The following is a 24,487-nucleotide window of genomic DNA, read 5'->3' as shown; positions in this document are numbered from 1 at the left end:
CTCAAAATCACATTGATGGCAGACATGTAGTTGGTAAGTCACCATCTTATTCCGTCATTCTTTTAAGTGAAAGAACACTGCAGCTTGATTAACTTTCAGATTATGTCCAATGTCCTTAAAATAACCAACAGTTCACTCAGTTGCCTCAAGTGGATTGCTGATATGTGGAGATGAAAAGCAGGACTAAGTTCTTGTTACTTCACAATGGTAGCAAAATTAGAAGTCAATCTTTTCTGCATTTCTGTAGTTTTTTCATGTTTCCAGGCAGAAGGGGAAAAAGGAGGTAGTAATGAGTGGCAGAAGAGGGAGATTTAACAGGAGAGGGACAGTTACTTTCCCTAGTGTTTGGGGGGCAAAAACACGGGTGTGTGTTCTCCAAGATTTCCTTTCCAGAACTTCAGGTTCTGTGTGTTGCACAGGAAGAGGCTACTCCTTTCAAATACTGAAGACGTAGCAGAAATGGCCATAAATTCAAAACACATTTCTTTTCTCCTCTTGAATATCTCTGAAAGCTTTTTCTCATCTTGACGGACCGGTGGTTTTCCTACATGAGATAATGTTCCTAACAGAACAGAGAACTGCAATTCTGTGCCATGCACTCCTCAGGCAGGAGTCCTGGTTGTGCTTGGAACTTGTAAGTTAAGAGTCAGGATTCCTCCAGCTTTCAGCAGCAGAGGAACACAGTCTTTCAAGATAGAAGTTGCAGATACAACCAGTTAAAAGTCCACCTAAAAGCACTTCTAACAATTAAGTACCTTTCTGAATCTCACCCTTGGAAGCTGATCAAATCTTCCTTGGAAGTCCTACTCTTTGTACCAAGGTTTTGATAAATTTTCCCCAAACAAAGTTCTCTTTCTAACAAGTCTGCTGAAGTTTCTCTGATATGACCTAAAACTCTCCTCAGAGTATCCTTCACCTCCTTATTCCTTAGGCTGTAGCTGGTAAGATTCAGCACTGCAGTCACCACTGTAGAGAACAGAGGGGCCCATTTATCTCAGTCCAATGAGTAGCTGGATGTTGGGCTACCGCACATAAAAACGGTGCTGCCATAAAACAAGAAGAGAGCTCTCAGATGGGAAGCACAGGTGGAGAAGGCTTTGCATCTGCCCTTGGAGGAGTGGATCCTCAGGGTGGTGGAGATGAGGTAGATGGAGGAGATGAGAATTGCCAGAGATGTGAAGATGCCACGAAACACACCAAAAATGTGAAGTACCATCTCTTTGCTATAGGTGTCAGAGCATGAAAGCTGGATCCTAGCGAGATGTCACAGAAATAATGACCAATACCACCAAAGTCACAGAAAGAGAATGTGAAGGTGGAGATAGTTTGCGCAAGTGCGTGGACAAAGCCAATGAAACAGGAGGTGATTACCGTCTCTGTACAGGCTTTTGAGGACATGACAGTTGCATAAAGGAGAGGGTTACAGAGAGCCACATGCAGTCATATGCCATTACTGCCAGCAGGAGACACACAACACTAGCCATGAGGAGACAAGTGAATAGCTGTGCCACACAGGCACTGACTGAAGTGGCTCTCCTCACTGCTGAAGAGTTCACCAGCAACCTCGGGGAGATAGCTGAGGAGTAACAGAAATCCACAGAAGCCAAGTTACTGAGGGAAAGGTACACAGTGTGTGAAGCCGGGGGATCAACCTTCATCTGCATGATCATTCCAAGATTCCCTATTAATGTGCTTAAAAAAAGCGGGTTACCTTCACCTCTTGGCTTTCTGTTAGTCCAGAGAGGATAAACTCAATGGCCACACAGTGATTCCTCTCAGGCATGTTGCTAGCACACTCATGTTATCTCCCGAAAAGAAACTGGTTCAACACCTAGAAGTGATGGGAAACTGGCAACACACAATTGGTTGTCTCAGTAGCCACAAGGAAGTACAGAGCATTTTCATCATAGCTTCTGACTAGACTTCTTTAATTACACATTGAAATGACTTGTGATACAAGGGAGTACTGTTCCTATTTTTCAGGTGAGATAAGAAAGCGCAGAAAGATAAAATAATTTATTCAAAAGGCAACAGCAGCACTACAATGGTTTTCGTGTGCCCTCTTTCTCCTTTTTTAAGGAAAAAAGTCTGCTTTTCTTGAGGACGTCTATGGAGCACTCTTCTCCCCTCACTCGTGGCCACGGTTGGGTGTACAGGATCATCCAAATGGCCCACTCCAAGGGCAATGGCCCGCTTGTTCCTGAAGATACGTGGTCTTGACACTAGTTCAGACATCATGCTTTCTGTATTGCAATCACCAATACATTTTTTGCCTACTAGCTAACACCCCCGGGCATTGGTAGCAGGGTAGTTAGAGCTCAGTATGGGCCACAAAGTCCATTAACGGGACAAAGCAGCCCCCGTTCAGCCTTGCTGAAATAGGAATATAATGGTTAGGCTGCAGCTGTGCCAACTTGCTAAGACCTGCCTTCATTACATGGACCTCCACCACCCTGACCTTTGGGACTGCAACTTGTAAACATACAAATAACACATCCACATCCTGGCAGAAGAAAGTAAGAGCTTCCTCTCTTGAAAGAAATGCTGGCAAGCACTAAATGGCACCAGCAGCAGGAAAACCCAGCTTTGCATCTTCCCAAAGAGGAGGAGATACCACAAGATCCTCCAGGTTTGGCTGAGAAAGGATTTCTCATTTGCTTGCATCCCTGTTGTCAAGGAAAAGTGGCCATTTTCTGCTCAGGAATTAATTGGGAAGAGTCACCAAATGAAATACTTTCCATTTAGAGGGTGGAAAATCTCATGCTAAAAGGGAAGGAATCCTGAACAAAAAGGGAATCAGTCATCCCTGTGAAGGTTCTACCAGCTTCACCTCACATGAAAAATTATTGTTAATCTATTGGAGGTTAGCAGTAACCTGGTTGACGCTCTCAAAGCGGAGTTCTTATCATGTGGGTGACTGAATGGAGGTTTCAATTCTTGCTGAGGTCTGTTTCTAGCATAGGCTTCAAGGTATTGCATAGGTACAAAACTATTCTCTTACTGACCTGTTTCATCCAGAAAGGCAAGAGTAGATACTGTGGATACCAAGCCAGTTTATTCCCCCCTTGAGCCAAATCTTCAGAAGTACTTGCCCATTTCAAGAAGCAGACAGCAGGATTAAAACCAGCCTATAATGGTTAGGTACACAGTTTAAGTGAGGAAAATGCTTACCCTGCTTAGATGCACAAAAGACCAGACTGCCTTTACACACTGAGTTATCTTTGCATAGCTGGCTGTTGTTTATCTCCAACCTACCCAACCTTTTCTGCCCTAAAGCACAGCAACTAGCCCAGTTAATTCTCAGAAAAGGGTTTCAATGAGCTTGCTATCAACAGGTTGCTCTCTTCCATGGACTACTTGGGAAACTGAAGGAGGAAATTTCCCTCTCCTGCCCCAACGTGAGTGATCAAACACTGGATTAGGTGCAAATTTGTACAATCTCCATCTGTGCTGACATTTAAAATTCAGCTGGATCAGGCCCGAGCAATCTGATCTGACTGAACCTGCTCTGAGGAGGAGGTTGGACTTGATGACCTCCAGAAATCCTTCCCAACCTAAATGACTCTATGATTCTATCTGCAGATTGAAAATGATCTCTTTCATCTCTAAAATGAAGAAATAGGCCTACCTTCCTTGCATGAAGGTGCGAGATATTTTAGGCAGTATTGATCCCAGAAATAAACTCTTATTTCAAAAGCTACAAACATTTCATGTACCTTCGTAAGAGGAGTAGCTTCCTTCTTCACTTCAAAGACATCTTACTGAAACAAATCAGAAGATTTATCTAAACAGAAAAACTTTAGGACTTCACACTTGCAGTAGAGCCCCTCCCTGCTCCAGATAAATGCTCAGATAAATGTTCTTTCCATCGATGTTTGCGGAACTACGTAATTCAGTACTGCCTTTAGAGCAACAGCTCATTCTTTTCCCTATATGTTGCAGCTGACCTGCAGCCTGGACGTTGTGAAACATTAGTGGAGTGACACGCTGAGAAACAACTTCAATATGAAATGTGATATTCTAACACTCAGCTTGCCGCTTCGGAATTCTTTCTTCAGAAAAATGGTGTTACTGAAGTACTTGGTGTATTTATGACTCTCGATGCAGTTTAATGTCTGTAAATTAGATCTCCTGCAAGACACCAGGCCTTAATTAGGAGTCTCTGCAGGTGCACTGTAATGAAGAATCTTTCTGTGAATTAATTTCCCCTATCCTTGGTTAGGGGTCCAGTCAACATCTGTTCTAGGCTCCTCCTATAGACAAAGGAAGCAATATCACCTTCAGAGGACAATTCATCCCATCTTAAAATAAGTGTGATAAGCAGAAGGAATCATCCTCTAAGGGTGTCTTTGTTGTCATTGATTATAGGACATGCCCGTCTCATTCCCTGCCCTTACTACTTTTTACTAGTGAAACTGATGACATAAGTGTCCTAGCAAATTCAGTGAACCCTGGTCATGTCTGTCCCTATCAACTCACAAACAAAGCTTAACAAAGCTTTAGACTGCAAACTTTAATATAAATTCTTTTAATAATAACAAGACCATATTCACGTAAATAGCAGTACAGTGTAAGATATCAGAGGAATCAGTTCTGCTTATCTGACTCTGAAGAGCTGCAGTGCAACTCTGTGGAGTTTAAGCATTAAGTATGCCATCTGAATGTGAATCTCTCTGTTATTAATTATGATCAAACTTGATAATTCTTCCTCTCTTTAGAATGCACAGTCCTGATACACGGTTAGCTGGTTTTTCCACAGAAGACTCCTGTTGTCTCTAATAACACATCTACCCTTGGACTCGTGCCCTTTGTTAGATAACCTCTTTGGCTCATGGACCATCTAGTTTCAGGCAGCCTGCTCATCTGTGGAGCAGATATTTTGCTGTGATAACCTCTTCATCTGTGGACCATCCAGGCTCAGATTATGTGTCCATCCATCGGGGTAGATTTTTCTTCAAATGCAGATAGAAAATTCTTCAAGTAGGTAATCGCTGGTGATTTGCTTAGAGTTCTGGTGCCTCTGCCTTAACACTGCCTTTGCACTTGCACCTAATCCCACATATAATTTTCTTCTAAGGTCTTTGAATAATTAACTCTTTTGAAGAAAAGAAGAATAATGGTCTATTGGAAGATGTTGACATAGATATCATGCTTTAGTAACAGTTTGCCATTAACCTCTCTCTGTTCTTGCAATATCACTGGACACTTATTGAAATTACTTTACGATAAGATGATGAAGACAGCTGTTTTGGGAAGCTGAGGAGCCTTTGAGACATGCGAACAAAGACCCTTCCCCTGATTCTGGCAGGAGTTTAAGGACATCTCTACCTGCCAGGAAAGCTAGCTTACTTGTGCTACTTTGAGGGCTTAGAGGTTGTTCGACAAACTGTTGGCCTTCAGAGCAGAGAGCTGAACTGGGTTACTCAGCTGAAGAGTGATCTGCTCTGACTGTCCCTAGCAGGGAAAGTCATCAGTGGGGCTTAGGCAGGCAGAAATGTCCCAGGTAACGCAGCCTTGGTTAGACTGTGCTTACAGTGGCTGCTCGTGTTGTGGAGTGGGGGCGACTCCCGGGACAATGAATGTGCAGTGCCATGTGTAAGATGATGAGTGAGGGAAGCTCGTCTCTTTGGGCTGCACCATGAGGTCTGCAATGTATTTGCATTGGACTGAGTCCTCTTCCAGACTGCATTAGACTGGCAATGTAATGGCTTCCGGAGTTCTCGTCTAGACTATGTGAAAGCCGTGGTGTTCAGGAGATAGCTGGGTTAAAAGTGGATCAACAGGTATTGCTTGTCTGGGTTATTTATCTTTCTTTCCTGCAGTCCTCTCTCACAGTTTAGTCAGGAATATCTGAAACCTCCATGGTATTCTAGGAAGCATGAAAATGTTTGCTTGCAGAAAATTTGTACTTCTAGATGCTGCCAGAGTTGCTCTGGGAACTGACTGGTTATTGCTTAATGACACCTGTCAGTCTTAGTGACAAAGCTATGGATATGGAAGAGTGGAACATATTTCTTCCTCAGACACTACGTTTACACATTAAGGGGTCTAAGTGGTTCAGGATGGGCAGAATGGGTTGCTCTGAGTGATGACCCCCAGTGAGAGGGAGTGTAGCTTTTTATGGGACCTTTACTTGCAGTCCTTCCTAAGGATAGGGAAAAATGGTCTTACACCCATTTGTCTAATAACTCTGTGTATTGAGGCAGTGTTATAGCAGGTTCCGTTTCCTTCTCTGTGCTACTTCCATGGCCAAAGCAGCTGAGACTGAAGTCTTTCTCTGCTGAAGCCAGTGGCTTTTTGTTCTCTACGAGCCAGCTCCCTGAGTCAGATGGAATGTGATCTAAAACCAGAATTCAGGGCAGCTTTAAGCTGCATTAATGTGGACTTGAAATAATTCCATAAACCTGAGCTGGTCACTCTACACTCTTCCTGTAATTCATAGATATAAATATAGACCTTTCAGGGGAGACAGAGACAGGTGTGATCAATCTCTCTTCCAAAACTATGGAGGCAAACAGACTTTTATTTGCCTTCATGAGCTATAGAAAGAGCCTACAAGTTTGGTTTATGCTTTGGCAGCTCATTAACAGAAGTCTAAACTTAAGTAGGATGAATCCCAGCCTCAGCATTTGTAAAAAATTCTTCTGTGTGCACATTTTTAGCCTGCGATGCATGTGAATTGGTTCAAGGATATTCACCCACAACAAAAGAGGGTAGGCTGTCACTCAGGACCACCTGCTGTGTTCTTGCATGGAAGACTCGAGTCACCCACATCACTAATACTGTAAACAGTCTAAGGTGCCTGATGAACGTGACCCGGTTTTGCTGAAAGGTTAATGATCACCTTCAGACTGTGAGTCAGGAAAAAAAAGACTACAAGGATGTATGAGGTAAGGGAATGGAAACAGAACATGGAAGCGATACTGCTGAACTGGTACTAGTTAGCAACAGTTGAAAACAAAGCTGGGATATCCTCAAAGCATCAAATTGAAAGTAAAAACTTAGGTGAAAATAATTGCCTTCGAAAGTGTCACAATTGTACTTTCTCACAGTAAAGCTGTAGCTCTTGCTATTACAGAAAAGTTTTTAATATTTAATATTTATTTTTAACATTTAATATTTAATATTACTACTGTTTTCAGGGTCTCAGGGCACTAATAGGCCTTAATGGGCCTGATCATCCTCGCCTGAGGCATTCACTTGCACCTCCTGCCCATGTGCCCAGGAGCCCCATTTAAGCTCAACCCTGGGCCTTCAGTTTCTGTCTGAGCTACCCTAGAGGAGCACTGATCTCCAGCTCAGCTCAGCTCAGCTCAGCTCAGCATGCAGAGTCCCTTGCTCTGGACCCTGCCCTGTGGACTGACTTCCCAGCTTGACCCTGGACCTATCTTGTCACTTTGGGCCTGCCCAGTAGGCACTGGACTCTCTCTGTCCCTGGTTACCCTCACCAGGCCTGATCCTGACTCTGACCCGCAGGCTGACTTCTCAGCTTGACCTCATACCTGATTCATCACCAGGAACTCTCCTGGTCATCTGGACTCTTGGTTGAACTCGGCTACCATCTCCAGGTCTTCTCTGCCCACCTGGCTCAGGGCCAGAGGGACAGGCCCTGGCTGCAGCCTCCTGAGCTTATCATTCTACACATCCTGAATAGGGAAAAGGAAGGAAAAAATGGGCACTTCTATGGCATAACTCATCTCATCATGTAGCAGATGTCTAAGATACTTAGATGAACCATTCTGTAAAAACACCTGTTACTTTTTTTCCTCCCCCTCCCTATTGAGAAAAAACTGAGACGGAAGACAGAAACGAAGGCATGCTTAAAGGTATATCTCTAGGTGAGATGAATTCCATAAGCAGCCATATGCATGTAGAGCTACTCCAGATTTATTACAAATAAACCAACTATTCCTTCAGTGCCGTATTTATAACTGTGATACTAATATTTTTTTAATTCAGAAAAGGATATTAAAGTCCACTGGTTGGATTCCAACTGTTTCCAGTCAACTTGATGGCATTCTACTAGACAAATGTCTGATAGAAAACACTCTTTGATTAATTCTGCTCATTCCTGCACCAAACCAAGCTCCATTCACACTCATAACAAACTGACTGTCTGACTAGTAGGTACATGGACGTATGAATTCCTGAGCTGACTTTTGAAGGTGTGCAGGATATACAAAGTTACCTGTGAAGACAGAAATGGATGGTCAGCATCTCTGGGGAAAATAAGGTTTCAAATGCATTTGTCTGCATGGGATTACAATGATATTCCAGAGTAGATGTCAGCTGCACTTAAACTCCACGACTATGAAAAGAGTTAAATTCATATCCATTTTCACTTACCATGTCTTTATTAAACCAAAGGTAAGTAACTGCAATTTGTTTGCACGGAAGAATACATGACTACAATCTGCCGCTGCTGTATCAATTCTATCAATAAATTGGACATACATGCCACAAAGAACATGTGTGAAAATGAGGCTATTCTAGGATTCCTAGACTGTAACATTCTAGTTCCACATTGTCCTGAAATGATGTTTTGCTAAATTTAAGTCTACTTTTAAATAGAAACAGACTTTATCTATCTCTGTTATTTCTGTTTTGTGTAACAGAGATGGTCTCTTTCCAAAATGTTGGGAAGATTTGGATTTATTCCACTCTTGGTAATACCCAGCACTCTGAAAAAGAAGGCGAACAGGCTTTTGTCTATCTGGTTAATGATGGAGCTTCTATATGCGTGTATAGATATCTGGAGATCAAGGGTCATATGGCTCAGATATCTTTCTCAGCTCCAATATTTCAGGATACATGAGAAAGTAACCGGGTTCTAATTACACTCACTGACTTGGATTCCCCAGTTTGAAGGACAAGATGTGAGGTTTTTGCTGTCTGCGCTTTGGCTGTCTATGATATAAGGTATATGATCTCAGAAGTAATCGCCTTCACCTAAGCTCTGCATCTCGTGTTCTTCATAGTTTACAAAGAAGATTCATGGATCCCGGGCTATGAAGACATCTCTTCTAAGAAAAGATGACCAGTGCCCAAGAAGTGCCCTTTTTTTTTTTTATTAAGCTTAAAGGAAGATTAGATTGGTGAGGTCAGATGGACTCAAATCTGCTGCAGAGGTTTAAATTTGGGTAAGATAAATCAGTGTGCTCAGCTATAACTGGAATAAGCTGGGACAGCCTTTTGCTCAAGCCTATGACTAGATGCAGAGTCAACTATCTGAAAAGAGCATGTCGGATATTTTTGTGTCACAACACTCAGATATGATGCAATGCAATTTTGTTCAGTACAATATAATACAAGATAATACATTAAAACAAGTAGCAGCAGTAAACAATAAGTATCACCTATTTACAGAATAGAAGCTCTCCAAATGATGTGTATATATAACTGATGGTATTATCAACAAAAGTTGAAAAACAGAAACTTTCTCAACCATCTTACTTATTTCGAATTCTCATTTTCAAACAAATACATAGGGTCCAAAAACTTTCTCAGCTCTGTGGACACGCTATGATCGTGCTTTGCCACCAGATGGCGAAGGCACAAACCTGAGTGTACATAAATGTGTATACACTGGTGCTGATGTTTTCCGGTAAGTTGAAGATGGCTATTTTATTTGTTGGATTTTCTTTAGCCATAGTAGGACGCTATATTTTAAAAAACTTTTCTGAAAATTGTCATAATTCTCCTGGACAAGTTAATTATGAAAAGTCATACAAGGGGACATCCATAGGTAAAGATCCATCATGGATCTTGAGCACATGCCACATGTCTATACAGCAGATGGGATTCATCTCCCTGCAGTTAAGCTATTTAAAAGTTAGGTGACTAAATCTAATCTAGTTGTCTAAGGTGCCTTTTGTAGTAAGAAAAGGAGACAGGCCATTCAAGAAGATAATTCATCATCTCTCTCTTGCAAACTCATCTTACAGGGACGTGGGACATTTTCCATTTCCACTCATTTTCTGCTGGTATTTTAAATGCTATCTTAAATTTGCCCTCACTCCCACACCTGCAGAAAGAGAAGGAAGGTCAGAAGCAGTGGGGGAGTCGTTGATATTCCTGGTGGAGGCTGCTCTCCAAAGATCTCCCATCTCTGGGCAAATAGTGTTTCTCTTCAATGGTGAATTCCTACTTCTCTAATCTTCCTTTTGCATGAGAGAGCAATGTTGAAACACTGAAATGTCTTCTGGGTCAATTATGCTAAATTTCAACTGAGAAAAATCAAAGTGCTTCACTTTGATCATTTTGAATCATTTAATTTCAACAAAGAAATTATTACATATTTCAGAATGTATACCATAGACATTGCAATACAGTCATGTAGTATGTAATAATAGAGTTTGTTTTGAATTAAATGAAATTGGACAAGAAGTAGGTATGAAAAATGCTTTGGAAGCTGGAAGTGCTTCTCCATCTCAAATGTAACAATGGATCAAAGTCAAACTATACCAGCTGACTAGCTGGGCAGTTGGTTTAAAAGGAAGTGCTAAAAACATGGGAATAGGAGCACTTACAGAGATGTTTTGTTTATTTATTTATTTATTTATTTTTCCCTGGGAGATGTGCTGGAAGCAGGAAGGGGACCTGCGGGAAGATGGAGGCACTGTGGGATGCGTGGAGGAATACCGGGGCTATTAAGGTAGTGATAATTCTGCATGTGTGTCCATCGCATGCATCTCTAAGCACACGAGGTTTATCAACTGGAAATAACTGAGTATGTAATTACCTCACAGGAACAGCTTTTGGGAAAGAGGTCTTCAGATATGCATGGGTTTGAGGGCAGACTGAAATAGCAGCAGGTGGCTATGGCCCAAAAGTGAAGGGGCTCAGCTGGACTTCAGGGAGAAATAACAGAATGGTGGAAGCAGTGAATTTAGGAGCAGAGTTAGCCAGCTACAAACGAGGGACATGTCTGCAGAGGATGCGCAAATGACTTTTTGGCAATTTCTGATCGCCTCACAGCCTGTCTTTGCTTGAAACAAGGTAAACCCTGGCCTCAGCTCAGTTCGGCCATTACGAGCATTCACAGTCTGTGTCGTTACCTGTGGAGGCTAGGTTGAGTGCCAGTCTGGACTTCCAGCTGCTTGAGCTTATCTAGGTAGTGCCCTGAACTGCGCTTCTCACGCTCGCTTCTGTCACTTGCTCCAATTACTCATTTCTTCTCCTCCTGCTAGGCTGAGCCACGTCTCCTTTTAGTCCTCTCCTCCCTTCCTTTGCCTTCCCTCCATCCAGAGTCAGCGTCCTCACGCACAGCCTAACCAGGCCACCACAGCAGGACCATTTTTCCCCAAACAGCCCCTGGAGTCTTCCTCAGCTGAGTCCCTTGCTCCAGGAGTTCAGCCAGGCCTTGGCACTTCCTTCACAGACCCCCTCCGTGTTGGCTGTAGCCTGTCCAGCCACCAACACATCCAGGTTCCCCCACCCCCTGGACTCTACCTTCTTCAGCCATGGCCTTGCAACAGCAGCCAGCTTATCCTCAGTGCTGAGTTCTTCGATTTGAAAGGCATTGCACTACAATAAGGTTAGAGCTCATGTTCACAGGTGGGGGCAAGTGGTATGTCTGCATGGTCTGACATTGTGTGAAAACCGTCTGGGATGCCAAAGGTCTTTGCAGGACAGGGGACTGAACTCTCTATTTCCAAGTCTGTAGGTAGCAGCCCTCACTTGGGTCTGTGAGTTGACACATATGGCGGAGGTGGGCTCGAGGTATTCTTGATCTTTGATCTCATAGGGAACATGGCAGTGGAAAATGTGATTTGGGATCCTTAATGGAACTATGGGGTGCTTGTCAGGTAGGGTTTAGGATAAGAGTTGCACTGGCAGACTTGAAGGGTTGGCTGACAGGCTTCTCGGCAGTTGAATTTTGTTGCCAAACCCGAAAGGAGGCCACAGAGTTGTGCAGGGACAGCCCTGAAGAGCTGGAATTCACTACCCGCTGCTAAGGATACAGAAAAAAACAAGGACACAATTGCCAGTTTGGGGAGGGGGCTGTTCTTCCTTCCCTGCCCCACTCCTTCAGTGACCACCTCCATTTATGCCCCACTGAAATTTTCCAGGATTCTGCTCTGTTGGGGTCTTGGCAATTTTGCCGCCATTACTTAGAAACACAATTTTTCATTTAATTTTAGAATAAAGAACATTCTGAGGGAGCCTAGCAGGGAGGATGGAGCCCACCTGCAATGTGAGCTGCAGGGAGGGATTATTCCCTTGCAACAGAACTACCTCAGAGCATCTTGTCTCTATGTCTGAAACACAAATGGCCATGAAAGAAAAAAGGATCGTTCTCAGCCCCATGTCTAAAGGCAGCAGCTAAGTCTGTAATTGGCCTGGGCTCATAACGAGCATCCTTAGTTGGACAGCTCAAGACCTGACAAAGCTCATTAATCCCACTATTAGTCAAAATCAGATTGCTTTGATCGCATTACTCCAGGAACATAGTCCTGGTGTGGAGGCCAGAGTGCACGGTGCTCGAAATCTGCCACAGTCACTGCCCCTGTGGGCACCTGCTGTGGAGGTTCGAGCTGGGGCCATGGGGCAGGAGGTCTCTGTGTTGGGCTCTGTGGGGCACCGGGACAGAGCTGGGGCCTTGGGGCAGTGAGTGGCAGCGGGGGCCATGGGGCAGGAGGTCTGGGCTGGGGCTGTGGGGCAGGGGGAAAGAGCTGGCCCCCGGGGCTCCACGGGGGCAGGGGCCACGTCTCCCCGGGCTGAGCTGTGGTGCCCCATAGCAGCCCTGCTCCCAGCATGCCGTGGGCATGCCTCAAGGCATGCTGGGCGTGTGGCTGCCGCCAGCCCAGCCCTGGTGTGGCAGAGCCGAGGTGCTGGCACCCTGAGGGCGCTGCCTTCCTGCCAGCTTAAAGCCATGGGCTCTATGCAGCCAGTGCGTTGCTGTCTGCTTTCCAGGGACGTGCAGTCGTGTGCCTTGCAACCTCCTCGATCGCCTCCTTGGCACACTCCAGGCTCCTTTGTGCGACCTTAGATCCCTTCTCCATGCATGCGCTGATGCTCTGGTCCCCTCACACCTGCTAAAGTCTCCCCCAGTCCTCTCCCTGCATCCTCAGGTTCCTTCTGTTCCCCTCCATGAGCATCTCAGCCCCCTGCTTTCCCTGCCCTCAGCACTCTCCTCCCTTCCATTTCCCCCAAGGCTTCCTCTGATCCCCTCCGTTGCTCGCCACGCGCACCCTCAGCCCCTCCATTCCCTTCCCTCTGTGCTCCCGTCCCCTCCATTCACCTCCCGGCACGCTCGCATCCCCTCCCTTTCCCCCACTCACACTCACTTCCCCTCTACAGCTTCTCTCTTCTGCAGTCAGTGCTGCTGCCGAAGGCACCGTGCCCCTTCCACAGACCTCTGCAGCTGTACAGTTGGGGCAAGGGGGTCAGTAGGAACTCAGCTCTGCTCCCACTGTCTCGCTCACTCCATTGCTTCCTTTGAGGCTCCCTCAGATTTGCAGGGCGGAAAATAATGTGCAGGGGATGCCTTTCAGGCACTCGGTGTAAAGCCACTCTGCTTTCCATGCAGCCATCTCAGCTATCTGTTCTGCTTCTGCAAGGGGTCTCTCAGCCTGCAGTGCTTACCAGGCAGGTGAGAAAGCAAAGACCTCAGGCATCGTTTCCTTCCAAAGAGGCCAGAGCGCCAGCCACTCCTCAGACCACCCTCAGGGCAGACTGAGAAGTAACCAGAGAGGGTCACCAGAATGTACTGCGTGCAAGCATTATTCCCGTGCCTCGTTTGGGTGTGTGATACTGCGTTGTCACGCTGTAGATGGGAAGCTGCTCTCAGTCTCCTCCACTGGGAACCCAAGCAGTGGGATGGCACTGCGAGTGTTGCAGGCTCCATCTGAGCATCACATTTTTCTTCTGCAAAACGAGTGACTTTAGAATGGAAATGGGCTTTTGGGGCTCCAGTGATAATCTCCACCTGGCGCCACCCTTCTTTTGGTTTTGCCCTGTTAGGATCACATCTTCAAAACCCCCCCAATTAGAACCCACCCCAAGACCAGGATTCCCAGACGTCATCTCTAACGCAGAGAGAATTTAGTGCCAAGGGAAAGAAATGACCTTTCCGATAAGCGCTTTTTTTTTTTTTCTTGATTTTCCCATGCTTTGACACCGTTTGGAGGCATTCATGGTGGATTTGCCTTAACACAGTTTTCAGGGTGAGAGAGCAAACCCCTCTGCTCCTTCGCTAGGCCATGCCATCTCCATGCCTGTGGCCTAGGGAAGCAACAGCTAGGAGTTGGCCCTTCCTCCCCAGGGTCTGAGAGAGTGCAGCCACAGTCTTCCTCTTTATTCATTCACTTGCTCATTTAGGCCTTCCTTCCTGAGCAGAGCCTCTCCTTGCCAGCAGTTGTAGCCCCGCAACCCTGATCTGGGGACATTGCAGGAGTGGCATGCCTGAGGTGAGCTCCAGCCTGGGGGACCCCTCCTGTGGCTCCCCGTGCCCCCTGTTGTCCTTGGGGATTGGGCAGTGAGGTGCGGGCAGCTCCCTAAAGTGCCCCAGGCAGCTCCCCTTGCCCTTGCAGGGCCCACCTTGGCAGCACCTGGGGGGTCAAGGGGTCCCTGCAGCCCCTCTGTGACATGGCCTGGGGCATCACGCAGTGCATCGCAGCAACAGCTGCGCCCTCCCCATATGGCCCTGGCAGCCTGAGCTGAGCCCAGGTGCTTGGGGCTGCTCTCGCCACGACTTTGCCCTGCCCTGCTCTGCTCTGGAGCAGCTGCTGTGCAGCGAGCAGGAGAAGGCGAGAGGAGGTGGTGGGACAGTGCGAGATGCTGTTTGGTGACCTTCCCAGCAGGTCGTTGGAGAGGAGCGTTTCTTCCTGCCACAAGAGCTCTTTGGACTAACTCGGTAGGCTGGGAATTCCCTCTGTGCCCCTAGGGAAGTCCTCGGTGCTGCTGGGAATTGCTGCCTGTGGGAGCCCTCCATAATATGGCACTGTCAGGGCTGCAGAACTTGCACATTTAGAATCTTTGCTCCCCGGCAGCGCGTCCACCCCCGTGTTACTAGTCCCTTGTCAGCTGCGGTCATAGGACTTTTGGTCCTCACTCCAATAACTCTTTTCTCCTTTGCCGCTGTCACACCTGTGGTCCTTGGCACTGTGGAGCCAAGCTGGTTTGACAGGAGTGTTTTGGAGGTGGACAGTCATGGCTACTGGAGTCTTTGAGCACTGGGAAGGTGCATGAGAGGAGCACTTGTAAAGGTGCTTCATGTCTGAAGAATTTGCAGACGGCTCCTGTGTATTTCCCTGTTGCTGCTGTCTTCAGTTTTGGATCATCTTTCCAACCAGACCTTCCAACTTCTGCCCCTCATGTCTGTGGGCTCAGTAATTTACGTATTCTCTTGTGAACCAAATGCTTGCTTCACTTGCAGGAGATTTACCTTGTCCTCTTCAGCAATTTTCTTTGCCTGAGAAACTTCTCCAAAAGTGAAGAGCTTTACTTCCGTGCTTACAAAAGTTCATTTGTGGTTCATATGCTCTTTGAGTTCAGGTTCTGAGGAAGAATGGACCTCAGGCAGACTGAGCGAGTCCTTGCAGAAGTCAAAATGACTTTACCTTACTCCTTTTCGGTAAGTAATGGATTTCACGCAGCACAGTGATGCCAGTGCACTTTTCGCTCAGCTGAGAAGAACTTCCTCCAAAGTGTACCACAGTCTAAAAGAACCTGTACCTTTGCTCCCTATAGGCACGCTATAGCGTGAGAGAAAGGAAGCCTGTTGTATGCTATCAAGCTCCACTGGAAAGTAGGTTATAGGCACAGCTTCTCGGAAGGGCTAATCTCTCCTGTATAAGGAGGATAGAAGATGTTAAACGAAAATGTAGCTACGCACAGCGCAATCAGAAACTATGTCTAGGTTCTGTAATTGTAGGGCCATCAAAGGCCGGTGGACACCAAGAAGGGGAAGATGGCCAAGATGCTCACAAGGAGTATAACCTTTGGCGCAGGAATACTGTTGTCCAGTACCAAGAGCCTTTGGAATGTGGGTTACGCGCACAGTTTGTCAGAAGGGCTGATTCCTTGGGCTTAAGGGTGGGAGCTATAAGTTCTTAAATGAAAATGTGCATATGCAGAGACAAACAAGAAATGATGACTTGGTACTGTAATGACAGGGTCCTCAGAGGACGATGAAGAGCAGGAAGAGGATGACGGCGAAGATACTCCAAAGCCATCTAACCTTCGGCAAACTGCTGAAGACACTCAAGCCCCACTCGAAGGTAGGCTATATGCAGAGCCTCTCTGAAGGGCTAATTTCTTGTGCAGAAGTGGCATACAGGGTGTTGAATGAAAAGCTATACACGCACAGACAAATAAGAAGTTCTCGCTAGGTTCTATAATCATAGGGGCAACACAAGAAGGTGAAGGCCGAGAAGGGGAAGATGGCAAAGATCCCTGCAAGGAGTATAACCTTCGACCCAGGAAGACCATCATGTACTTCCAGCATCCACTGGAAAGCAGGTTCCATGCACAGTTTCTCGGAAGAGCTGATTTCTTGTGGATAGTGGGCTAGAGGTTGCTAAATCAAAAGACATATACCTCCCACGCAAACCCCCCCCCCCCCCCACACACACACCTTTCATTTAAATTCCTTGCCTTCATTCTGCAGGTAAAACTCAGGGATCCATAGCGGTGCCACTCCCATCACTCAGTAATGCTTGAAAAGATTTTCCGATTGATGGCCGTGATGGGAAAATCGCAGCATTGTAGCTGGCACAGCTGGAGGGTCTAGAGGAAGCAAGGCTTTTCCTTTGGGAGAGAAGATAACTTTCATTAGCCCACAGCTTTTAAAAAGGCAGGATTTGGGGGTCAGCGATGAGATGATTGCAGATTGTCCTGGCTGAGATTGGGGATCTGCAATTCTTCTGTTCTGCACTTGAAGCCAGAATCCCCTTCCACAAATTGTCATTAGACGATTTCATCGTGCAGTATAAAAATGTCCACCTGCCTTTCTTCACGCTTGCATAGTGAACGCCAATCAAGACCAGGGAATATTTCATGGTTTGGGAAGTTTATGCCAGTGTATAAGCGCTTCTGCACTCACTTGCCAACATGAAAACCACAGCAATCCCGCTAACTGCATGTTCAGTTAGAAAGCCCCTTTCCCTTTCTCCTCCATTCACATCTGGTGTCTTCCCCAAAGCTCTGGGAAGGACGAATTCAAGGCAAAGCACGTGGATGGAAGGAAAAGCAGAACCACCCTGCCGGAAGCTGATCCAGTGCAAATCCAGAGTTCGGTAAGCAGTGGTAACTCATTGTGTCAGTGGGGACTTTTCCAGGGGTCATGAAAACCTTCCCTACTGTGCTGCCGACAGCTCCCGGGCTTTACACTTTCCTCTCAGGGAACTTCAGGATCGTCCTGAGCCTTTCCTTTGTGCTGGCATAGGAAAAATTTGGAGGAAGCCTTTTTTTTCCAGGTGGCAGCTTTCTCTGGCCTCTGACATGTCTTCTGTTGCATGTCTCTTTAGGTATGCTTTGATGGTGTGGGTGGTCTCTCTCACCACATTTCAGCCTTAAAGGAGATGGTCCTGTTCCCACTGCTTTACCCAGAATTCTTTCAGAGATTCCAAATCCGACCCCCCAGGTAACGGGCAGTGCATTCGAACTACAGAACTAACTGCTGCAATACGCTTTTCAACATGAAAAGTATTCTCCTTTTGTTTTCTTTCTTTTTTTTTTTTGGAGGGGCAATATCTCAAGACGTAATGGTTAGCTTTATATATTCTTGGCCAACAAAGCTTGACTCACTGGATGTTGAAATATGACTTGAAATCCTTCCCTTTCCATACCTTTAAAAGTGTGCAAATCTTCAGATGCTTTGCTGCTTTGGTCACAGGAATTCCCTTTTCTGGCTGATGTTTTAAGTAGGGTGTGGAAACACAGAAGACCTTTTTTGGCCTCCCAGCTGAAGGCTTCCTCCCCAGTGCTTCCAACAAATTCTGGGAGGCACAGTCCAAGAGACTCCAACTGTGGCAGGGAGAAAGACAGGCTTTGCTCTCAAATCTGTCTAAGACGGGAAGTGTTCTGGTTAGGAGGGAAGGCCGCTTTGCTTTCACAACGGGGGCTGTCATGGGCACTTTTCCATGTTTTTGTTGTAGCTACGTACATCTCTTTTTTTCATGTTGCAGAGGCTGTCTGTTCTACGGCCCACCAGGCACTGGAAAGACACTGGTGGCTCAAGCGCTCGCAAATGAATGTAGGCAGGGAGACAAGAGAATAGCATTCTTCATGAGAAAAGGTGCCGACTGCCTCCGTCAATGGGTGGGAGAATCCGAGCGACAGCTGCGCTCATTATTTCGGCAGGTAAGGAGGAAATGCGCAGTAGGTTGGGTCAGAGTTGGACCTCTACTTTTCCAGGGTGGATGTCTTCCAGGAGGACTTGGCCTCTTGGGCAGTTTGGCAGTGTCTGCTGTTGAAAAGGGAACATCAGTGTTTCCTTTTCCCATGCCGTGCTGCTTTGCCTGAGGGGCTGGAAATCTTGCAGATGTTGGGTCCAGCACAGTGCCAGTGCCTTTGCAGCCATAATGTTTATCCTGCATGTTCTCGCTGCCTGGTGCTCTGTTTCACATGTGTCAGTATGCCTGCATCTGTACTTCCCTTCCAGGCCTATGAGATGCGGCCTTCGATTATTTTCTTTGATGAGATCGACGGTCTCGCTCCTGTGCGCTCCAGTCGCCAAGACCAGATTCACAGGTACTTCCTTTCGCTTCCATCTCCATGTCATCTGCTTCATCTCTAGGAAAAGAAGACCCACCTGCTTCCCTTTATAGGACACACACACACCCCCACACTCTGAACTCCTCGAGTACAATGACACTGAGCTTCATAGCAGTTTAAAGGCAGGAGTTGAAATCAGGTCACTAAGCTTGGTGTCCGGACAAGGTCTCTCTCGAGACCTTGCCTCGCTTTTTCTATCTTACCATGAGTCCTTTCGCTAACAACAGCTCATCCAGAAAAGCTTCTCCTTTCTGAGCGACGTGACTTTGGAGAAAGTCATGCCAAAGGTAACAACAGCTACTAACCCGGGGAATCCAAACAACATTTTTTTGGTAGTTCTATTGTCACAACGCTCCTGGCGCTTATGGATGGCTTAGACAGCAGAGGAGAGATCGTGGTCATTGGAGCCACCAACAGGCCAGACTCCCTGGATCCTGCTTTACGAAGGCCTGGACGCTTTGACAGGGAGTTCCTTTTCACCTTGCCAAACAAAGAGGTAAGGCTGTTTCGGCAACCTTCCTGCTACTGGCACAGAGCCTTGCTTGACAAGAAAAACGGCTTACACCACAGCATCTCCGAGAGTGAGCAAGGAAACAAGTGGTATACGTGCTGCACACCTCCCGGTTCCCCACACACAACTGGCAGGAAGGCTGCAAACAGGAGTTTCACTCCGCCTGGAGCACACGGACATTCTTCCTTGCCCAAGGGCTTGCTCTTTGCTTAGTTAGTGAGTCCACCTAGGCTCTTGCCTTCTGAGGTTGCCGTCTTGTTCTCAGTTCTCCAGTTGGGAAAGCCTCGGGGGAAAACTTGGGCTTGAGTGTGGCCGGGCTGGGAATCCTCGGAGCCGCCCAAAAGCATTTAGGGAGCTGACATTGTTACTGGTATTAGCAGGGAGCTCCGGCTCTTTTTCTTTTTCTTTTTTTTTTTCTGGCTACCCCAGATTCTTTTGTCTTTAGTTCGCATTTTGTGGGGAAAAGGAGAAAAAGGTTATTGGATTGAAGGCTAGTAAAAATGCACAACACACTATACTGGACAGAAACAGGAAACACTTCACTGAAGCTCTGGCAAAGAGCAGCGATGAACATAGGCACAACTTGACATTTGCTCGTTCAAGGACAGCAGCTGGAGTCAGAATTCTTGCTCCTACTACTGTACTTACTCTTCCTATCTACTTGAAAAGTACTGAGCTTTGAAAAGCAGGCAGTGTGTTACTAGAATGTAAACATTTCTTAATTTTAGCAGAGGAAGACAAGCAATTACGGGAATGTGACGGGGGGAGGGGGACTGCGCATTGCTTATTTTCTTTTTCAGACAGACGCTTAAGACAAACCACAGTGTGACCACCTGGTTTGTAGGCTCGAAAAGAGATTTTCAAGATCCACACCAGAGACTGGAGCCCTAAGGCCCTGGACGCACTGCTTGAGGAGCTTGCTGAAAAATGCGTCGGTAAGATGAAAAAACACACCGAGTTCCTGCCTGTGCCTGGCTCCTGACAGCGTCTGAGCTTGTGCCAGGCAGTACCCAAGCTGCTTCTGTCTCCTTGCCTTCCCTTGCCTCTGAGAACATGGAAGGCTCTGGGGGGCGTCTTCCTCAGGAACTAAGGTTGGCTCAGAGGCCTACTTCCGAAGCACAGGCTGTAGGGCGCTGGGCCTCCCGTAATGCAAGCTCCCCATCAGGGCACTGCTCTGCAGTGCAGGAACTCTTTTGCCATTGCCCATGAAACTCTTCCCCTTTGGGCCACATGCAAAGACTTTGAGAGTGTCCCTCAGCAAAGCCTGTCCTTGACTGCTTTCTGCTGCCTGAGACTGACATCCCTTTAGATTCTGCTCTTGTTGCTCAGGATACTGTGGGGCCGATATTCAAGCCCTCTGCGCTGAAGCTGCCCCCTGTGCTTTGCATCGACACTATCCGCAGATCTACACAAGCAGTCACAAGCTGCACATCGATGTTGCTGCCATTGAAATCACAGCAACAGATTTTCTTGTGGCTATGCAGAAGACTGCACCAGCTTCACAGAGGGCTGTGGCTTCCCCTGGACAACCACTGCCACACCTTTCCAAGCCACTGCTTCAGAACACGCTACAGAGACTCCTAAAAGGCGGGCAGAGGGTATTTCCCCATGCAGCACTTGCACTCCAGCAGGACCAACAGCCAGGTAGGGCTTCACTGCCTTCACCGCTGTAAAACTCTCCCAAAGCAAACACTGCTTGCTAGTTTGTGCAAGCAACAGAAACAAACCTTTCAGTCAGGATGAGGTGAAACTGAATGGTAGAGAGGGCAGAGCCAGGAACTCCTCCCACTTCACAGTACAGAACTCTATGTTCTCCACTCAAGCATCCAGTTTCCGAAGGCTGTCAGCATTATCTTCCCTGTTTGCAAGGAGAAAAGGAGCTTTCACCGCTAGCAAAACATAGCTTGCGCAAATCCAGACGCCTAGGAGAGCTCTGTAGAGACTGAAGGCTTTGGAAAATGGCATTCAGCGTATGCCCCTCAGACGAAGAAATACAAGGCCCCGGGTTTCAGCTCACATTTAGAAGCTGTCTTAGCACAGGACAGGATTGCAGACTCTTCGGGAAAGTTAACAAGCCTCTCTTGCCTTCTCATGGTACCACTCATTTCTTAGAAAATGACTGCATGGACTGTGATGAGGAGTCACCTTCTGGTCTTGAAGATGAGCCGTTTCCTCCAAGGCCTGGCCAGCAAAAGCAAACCTTCCTTAACTGTAACAGGTAACTGCCTGTGTCCTTTCATTGAAATTCTTCTGATTGCTGGGGCTTTCCAAGCTGTCGTGGCCGTTGCAAGTGGGAGGGGCGTTAGATGAGGGAGGACAGAAGAGTTAGTCCAGGGTGCTCTGGTATCAAAAACTGCAAGCAGGAAGCACGGAGATATAACTAGGTGCTACAGTTGTAGGAAAGCAAGTAGCTCCAGCCGATCATCAAGAAGGAGACAGCGTCCTTTTCCTCCACCAAAGACATCCACAGACAGTTAGGGCATGCTGATTTCACGCATGCTGTTCTTCAAGGATTCAAGGCCAAAGAAATGTGTTGTCTCTCCTCTTAGCTAAAGAAATGCAATGTGGGTTTGCGGAGTCACCTAGCTTCCCAGATTGGGAATGCAGGAGTGACTCAAGAAAATTGAGGAATGGCCAGCTAAAAGAGCATAATAAAAACCCTGCAAAAAAGGCTTCATTTGCGATCTTTAAGCCACTATGCTTACATTCATATTTTGATATTGCAATGGGAAAGTAATTCAATCCCACAGTGGAGAAGTTAGCTTATGGGGTCCCAGCTGCGTCAGTAATTTTTCTCACTCTCTCTTACTGTGCTGCTCAGGAAGGCTTCTGACCCACAGAACTTGGTCCAGTCTCTAGGCTCCTTGGCCTGAGCCAGAAAAGGTCCTGCAGTACTGGGAGGGCAAAAAAAAAGAAAAAAAAAGGTGCTGTTCACAGATGTATTCCATGATAACAGAGCAAAAACCACGAGAAAGTTGTATTTGCAATCTAGGAGAGAGCACACAAGGAAAGATGAAACCATCTGAATGAAGGAATCTAATAAATATCCTCCAGTTCTATGGACTCACAGGAATGTTTTGCACTTTGTTAGATACAGCTAAGGCCTTTCAGAGCCCACGGCATTTCTTTTCCCACAAGGTTCTTCTGCTCCTTCCTGACCACCTTCTCCATTTCCAGTGGAGCCCCTGCACCTAAACTTGACCGAGGCAGAGGCCTCAAGGCTGCTCAGTCAAGACATACTGAACATAAGAGCCTCACGGCCGGGGGGAAGAGATCCAGACCAGCGTGTGCTGGACAAAGAAAGACACCTTGAACATCTGTGTCTTGACTGATGACTTCCTTTGCAAACTTCTTGTTTTGCAGTTGCGCTCCTAGCAATGCTTGTTGCCAGCCAGCATGTCACAGGCCCAGGTTCTTAATCGCTGGAGAGCCCAGGTACGGGCAAAGTTCCCACTTGGCGGAGGGGGGAAGAAAAGGGTTTCTTTTCTCTCATCACACCGCAGGGAAGAGGCAAGAACACACTTGCTGGATTCGAGCGGTGTAGCAGTGGCCCCACGCTGATGTGGACCCTGCTGAAGGGCTGGGCCTGTTTTTTCAAGCACGCTACCACTCGCACCAGGCGTGAGGCTCTGGGCGAGTTACCTGACATCTAAGCAGTTTGGAAATCAGGCAGAGATTCAGGCCTGCCTCTCGCTGTGGAGAGGCTGAAGGAACTGGGTCCAAGCAGCAATGTTACCTTATTCTTGGTGGCTTGTTTGGACACTTTGTCTTTGTGCACTCCCGTTTTGCAGGCAATTTTGATTGATCCATTGTTGTTCAGCAGCAGCCTCTGCTACCCGCTTCAACAGTCTTCTCCAAACTTCCTTTACTAGAGGGCATTCCAGCATATGCTCCAGTGCTGTTGCTCGCTACGTCGGATGTTTGCCATGCAGATCTCCCGCCAGAGGTATTTCTCTCACTGCCTTCCTGGCTTCTTTCAGTCTCATGTTAATTTATCACTCCATTAAGCACCCAAATACTGTGCTCTCCTAAGCCATTCAACACCGGCATTACTAGGGCACCCTGCTGGCATCTCTTCCCTCTGCAGTTGCCGCAGGCTTCAAACTGAAGGGCAGCAAGGCAAGTAAATCCAAAACAGGCAACCTAGGAGATGCTCAGTGTCCTCCCTTGGAGCACTGGAACCTCGGGTCGCTTCACAGAGCTTTAATCCTAGAGGTGTTCCTTAAAGAAGATGCCCTACATTGCCCTGCCGACCCACTACAATCTTGCCTTTAAGGCCAAGAAGCAAACTTGTTCTAGTCTCTCCCTTATTCAAAGCATTCCTCAGCTTCACTGGAAAAGGAATTCATCTTTGTGGAGCAGAACACAAATTTGGGGGGGGGGGGGGGCTTACGGCTGCGCTGTCTTTTCTCCTCCCACCTCAGGTATGAGCTTTATTTTCTGAGCTTTATGGAGAAGTTTTCAATGTCCAGTCACCTAGCGAGGAGGAAGGGAGAAAGTTTTTTGAGGACTTGCTTGTCCAGCAAGCTGCTAAGCCTGCTGCACCACAAAAGAAAGCAGGTGAGCCTATTCTACAAACACAGCGTTGCTATCTCTAGCTTAGCAGCCATTCGGCATTTGCTTTGGTAATAGATTTCCTGGCACGAAGGTTTACTCTGCTTGTGTCCGCGCATCATCACTTGGCTAACCTTTTCTGGTTGACTGAAGCTTGTCAGGCACGGGAAGTCCTCCTGCCTGTGGCATCACCAACTGAGCCTTGACTGCTGAGAGAGGAGGAGGAGAAGCAGCTCGAGGAGCAAGGGGACGAGACATGGCCAGTGGTGCCTGCAGAGTCCAGTACACCCCTCTCTACTGGCAAGTCCTTTCTTCCTTTTTTCTTTTTTTCTTTTTTCCTTTTTTGGAGAAGGTGCCAATGACATTGATATCTTCCCTCTTGTCATGGCATACCTGCTTTTGGTGATGCCGGTGGCTTTATGCCAAAGGCATTTCATTTCCAAATTAGGTGCAGCATGTGAGGTCAGTCCCCAGGACAGTCACTCAACATGCTTATGAAATAAAGCCCAGCCACAGAGCTTGGCTCACACTGTAAAACACTGGCCTCGATGGCCCCGCAACGGCTAACTCCTCAAATGTAACGTTGTTTAGAGCAGTTGCTGAACACTGCACAAGTTCTTATGGTAATAGGAAACAGTGAGGACTTTTCCTTTGCTTTTGCTTCCTTTTTCTCTTCCTCTCCCTCTTGCCTTCCTGCCTGCC

The 24,487-nt window shown here is 46.9% G+C and overlaps 1 protein-coding gene across 1 annotated transcript in view; it reads left to right on the top strand.

Annotated features, from left to right (window-relative positions):
* LOC136991808 (olfactory receptor 4S2-like) overlaps positions 1-24,487 on the top strand; it is a 145,064-nt gene that overhangs the window by 8,234 nt on the left and 112,343 nt on the right. The window lies entirely within an intron of this gene.

This window comes from Apteryx mantelli, chromosome 4, assembly GCF_036417845.1.
Source record: "Apteryx mantelli isolate bAptMan1 chromosome 4, bAptMan1.hap1, whole genome shotgun sequence".
Taxonomy (NCBI): Eukaryota; Metazoa; Chordata; class Aves; order Apterygiformes; family Apterygidae; genus Apteryx; species Apteryx mantelli.
This window is presented reverse-complemented; position numbering and strand designations above follow the sequence as displayed.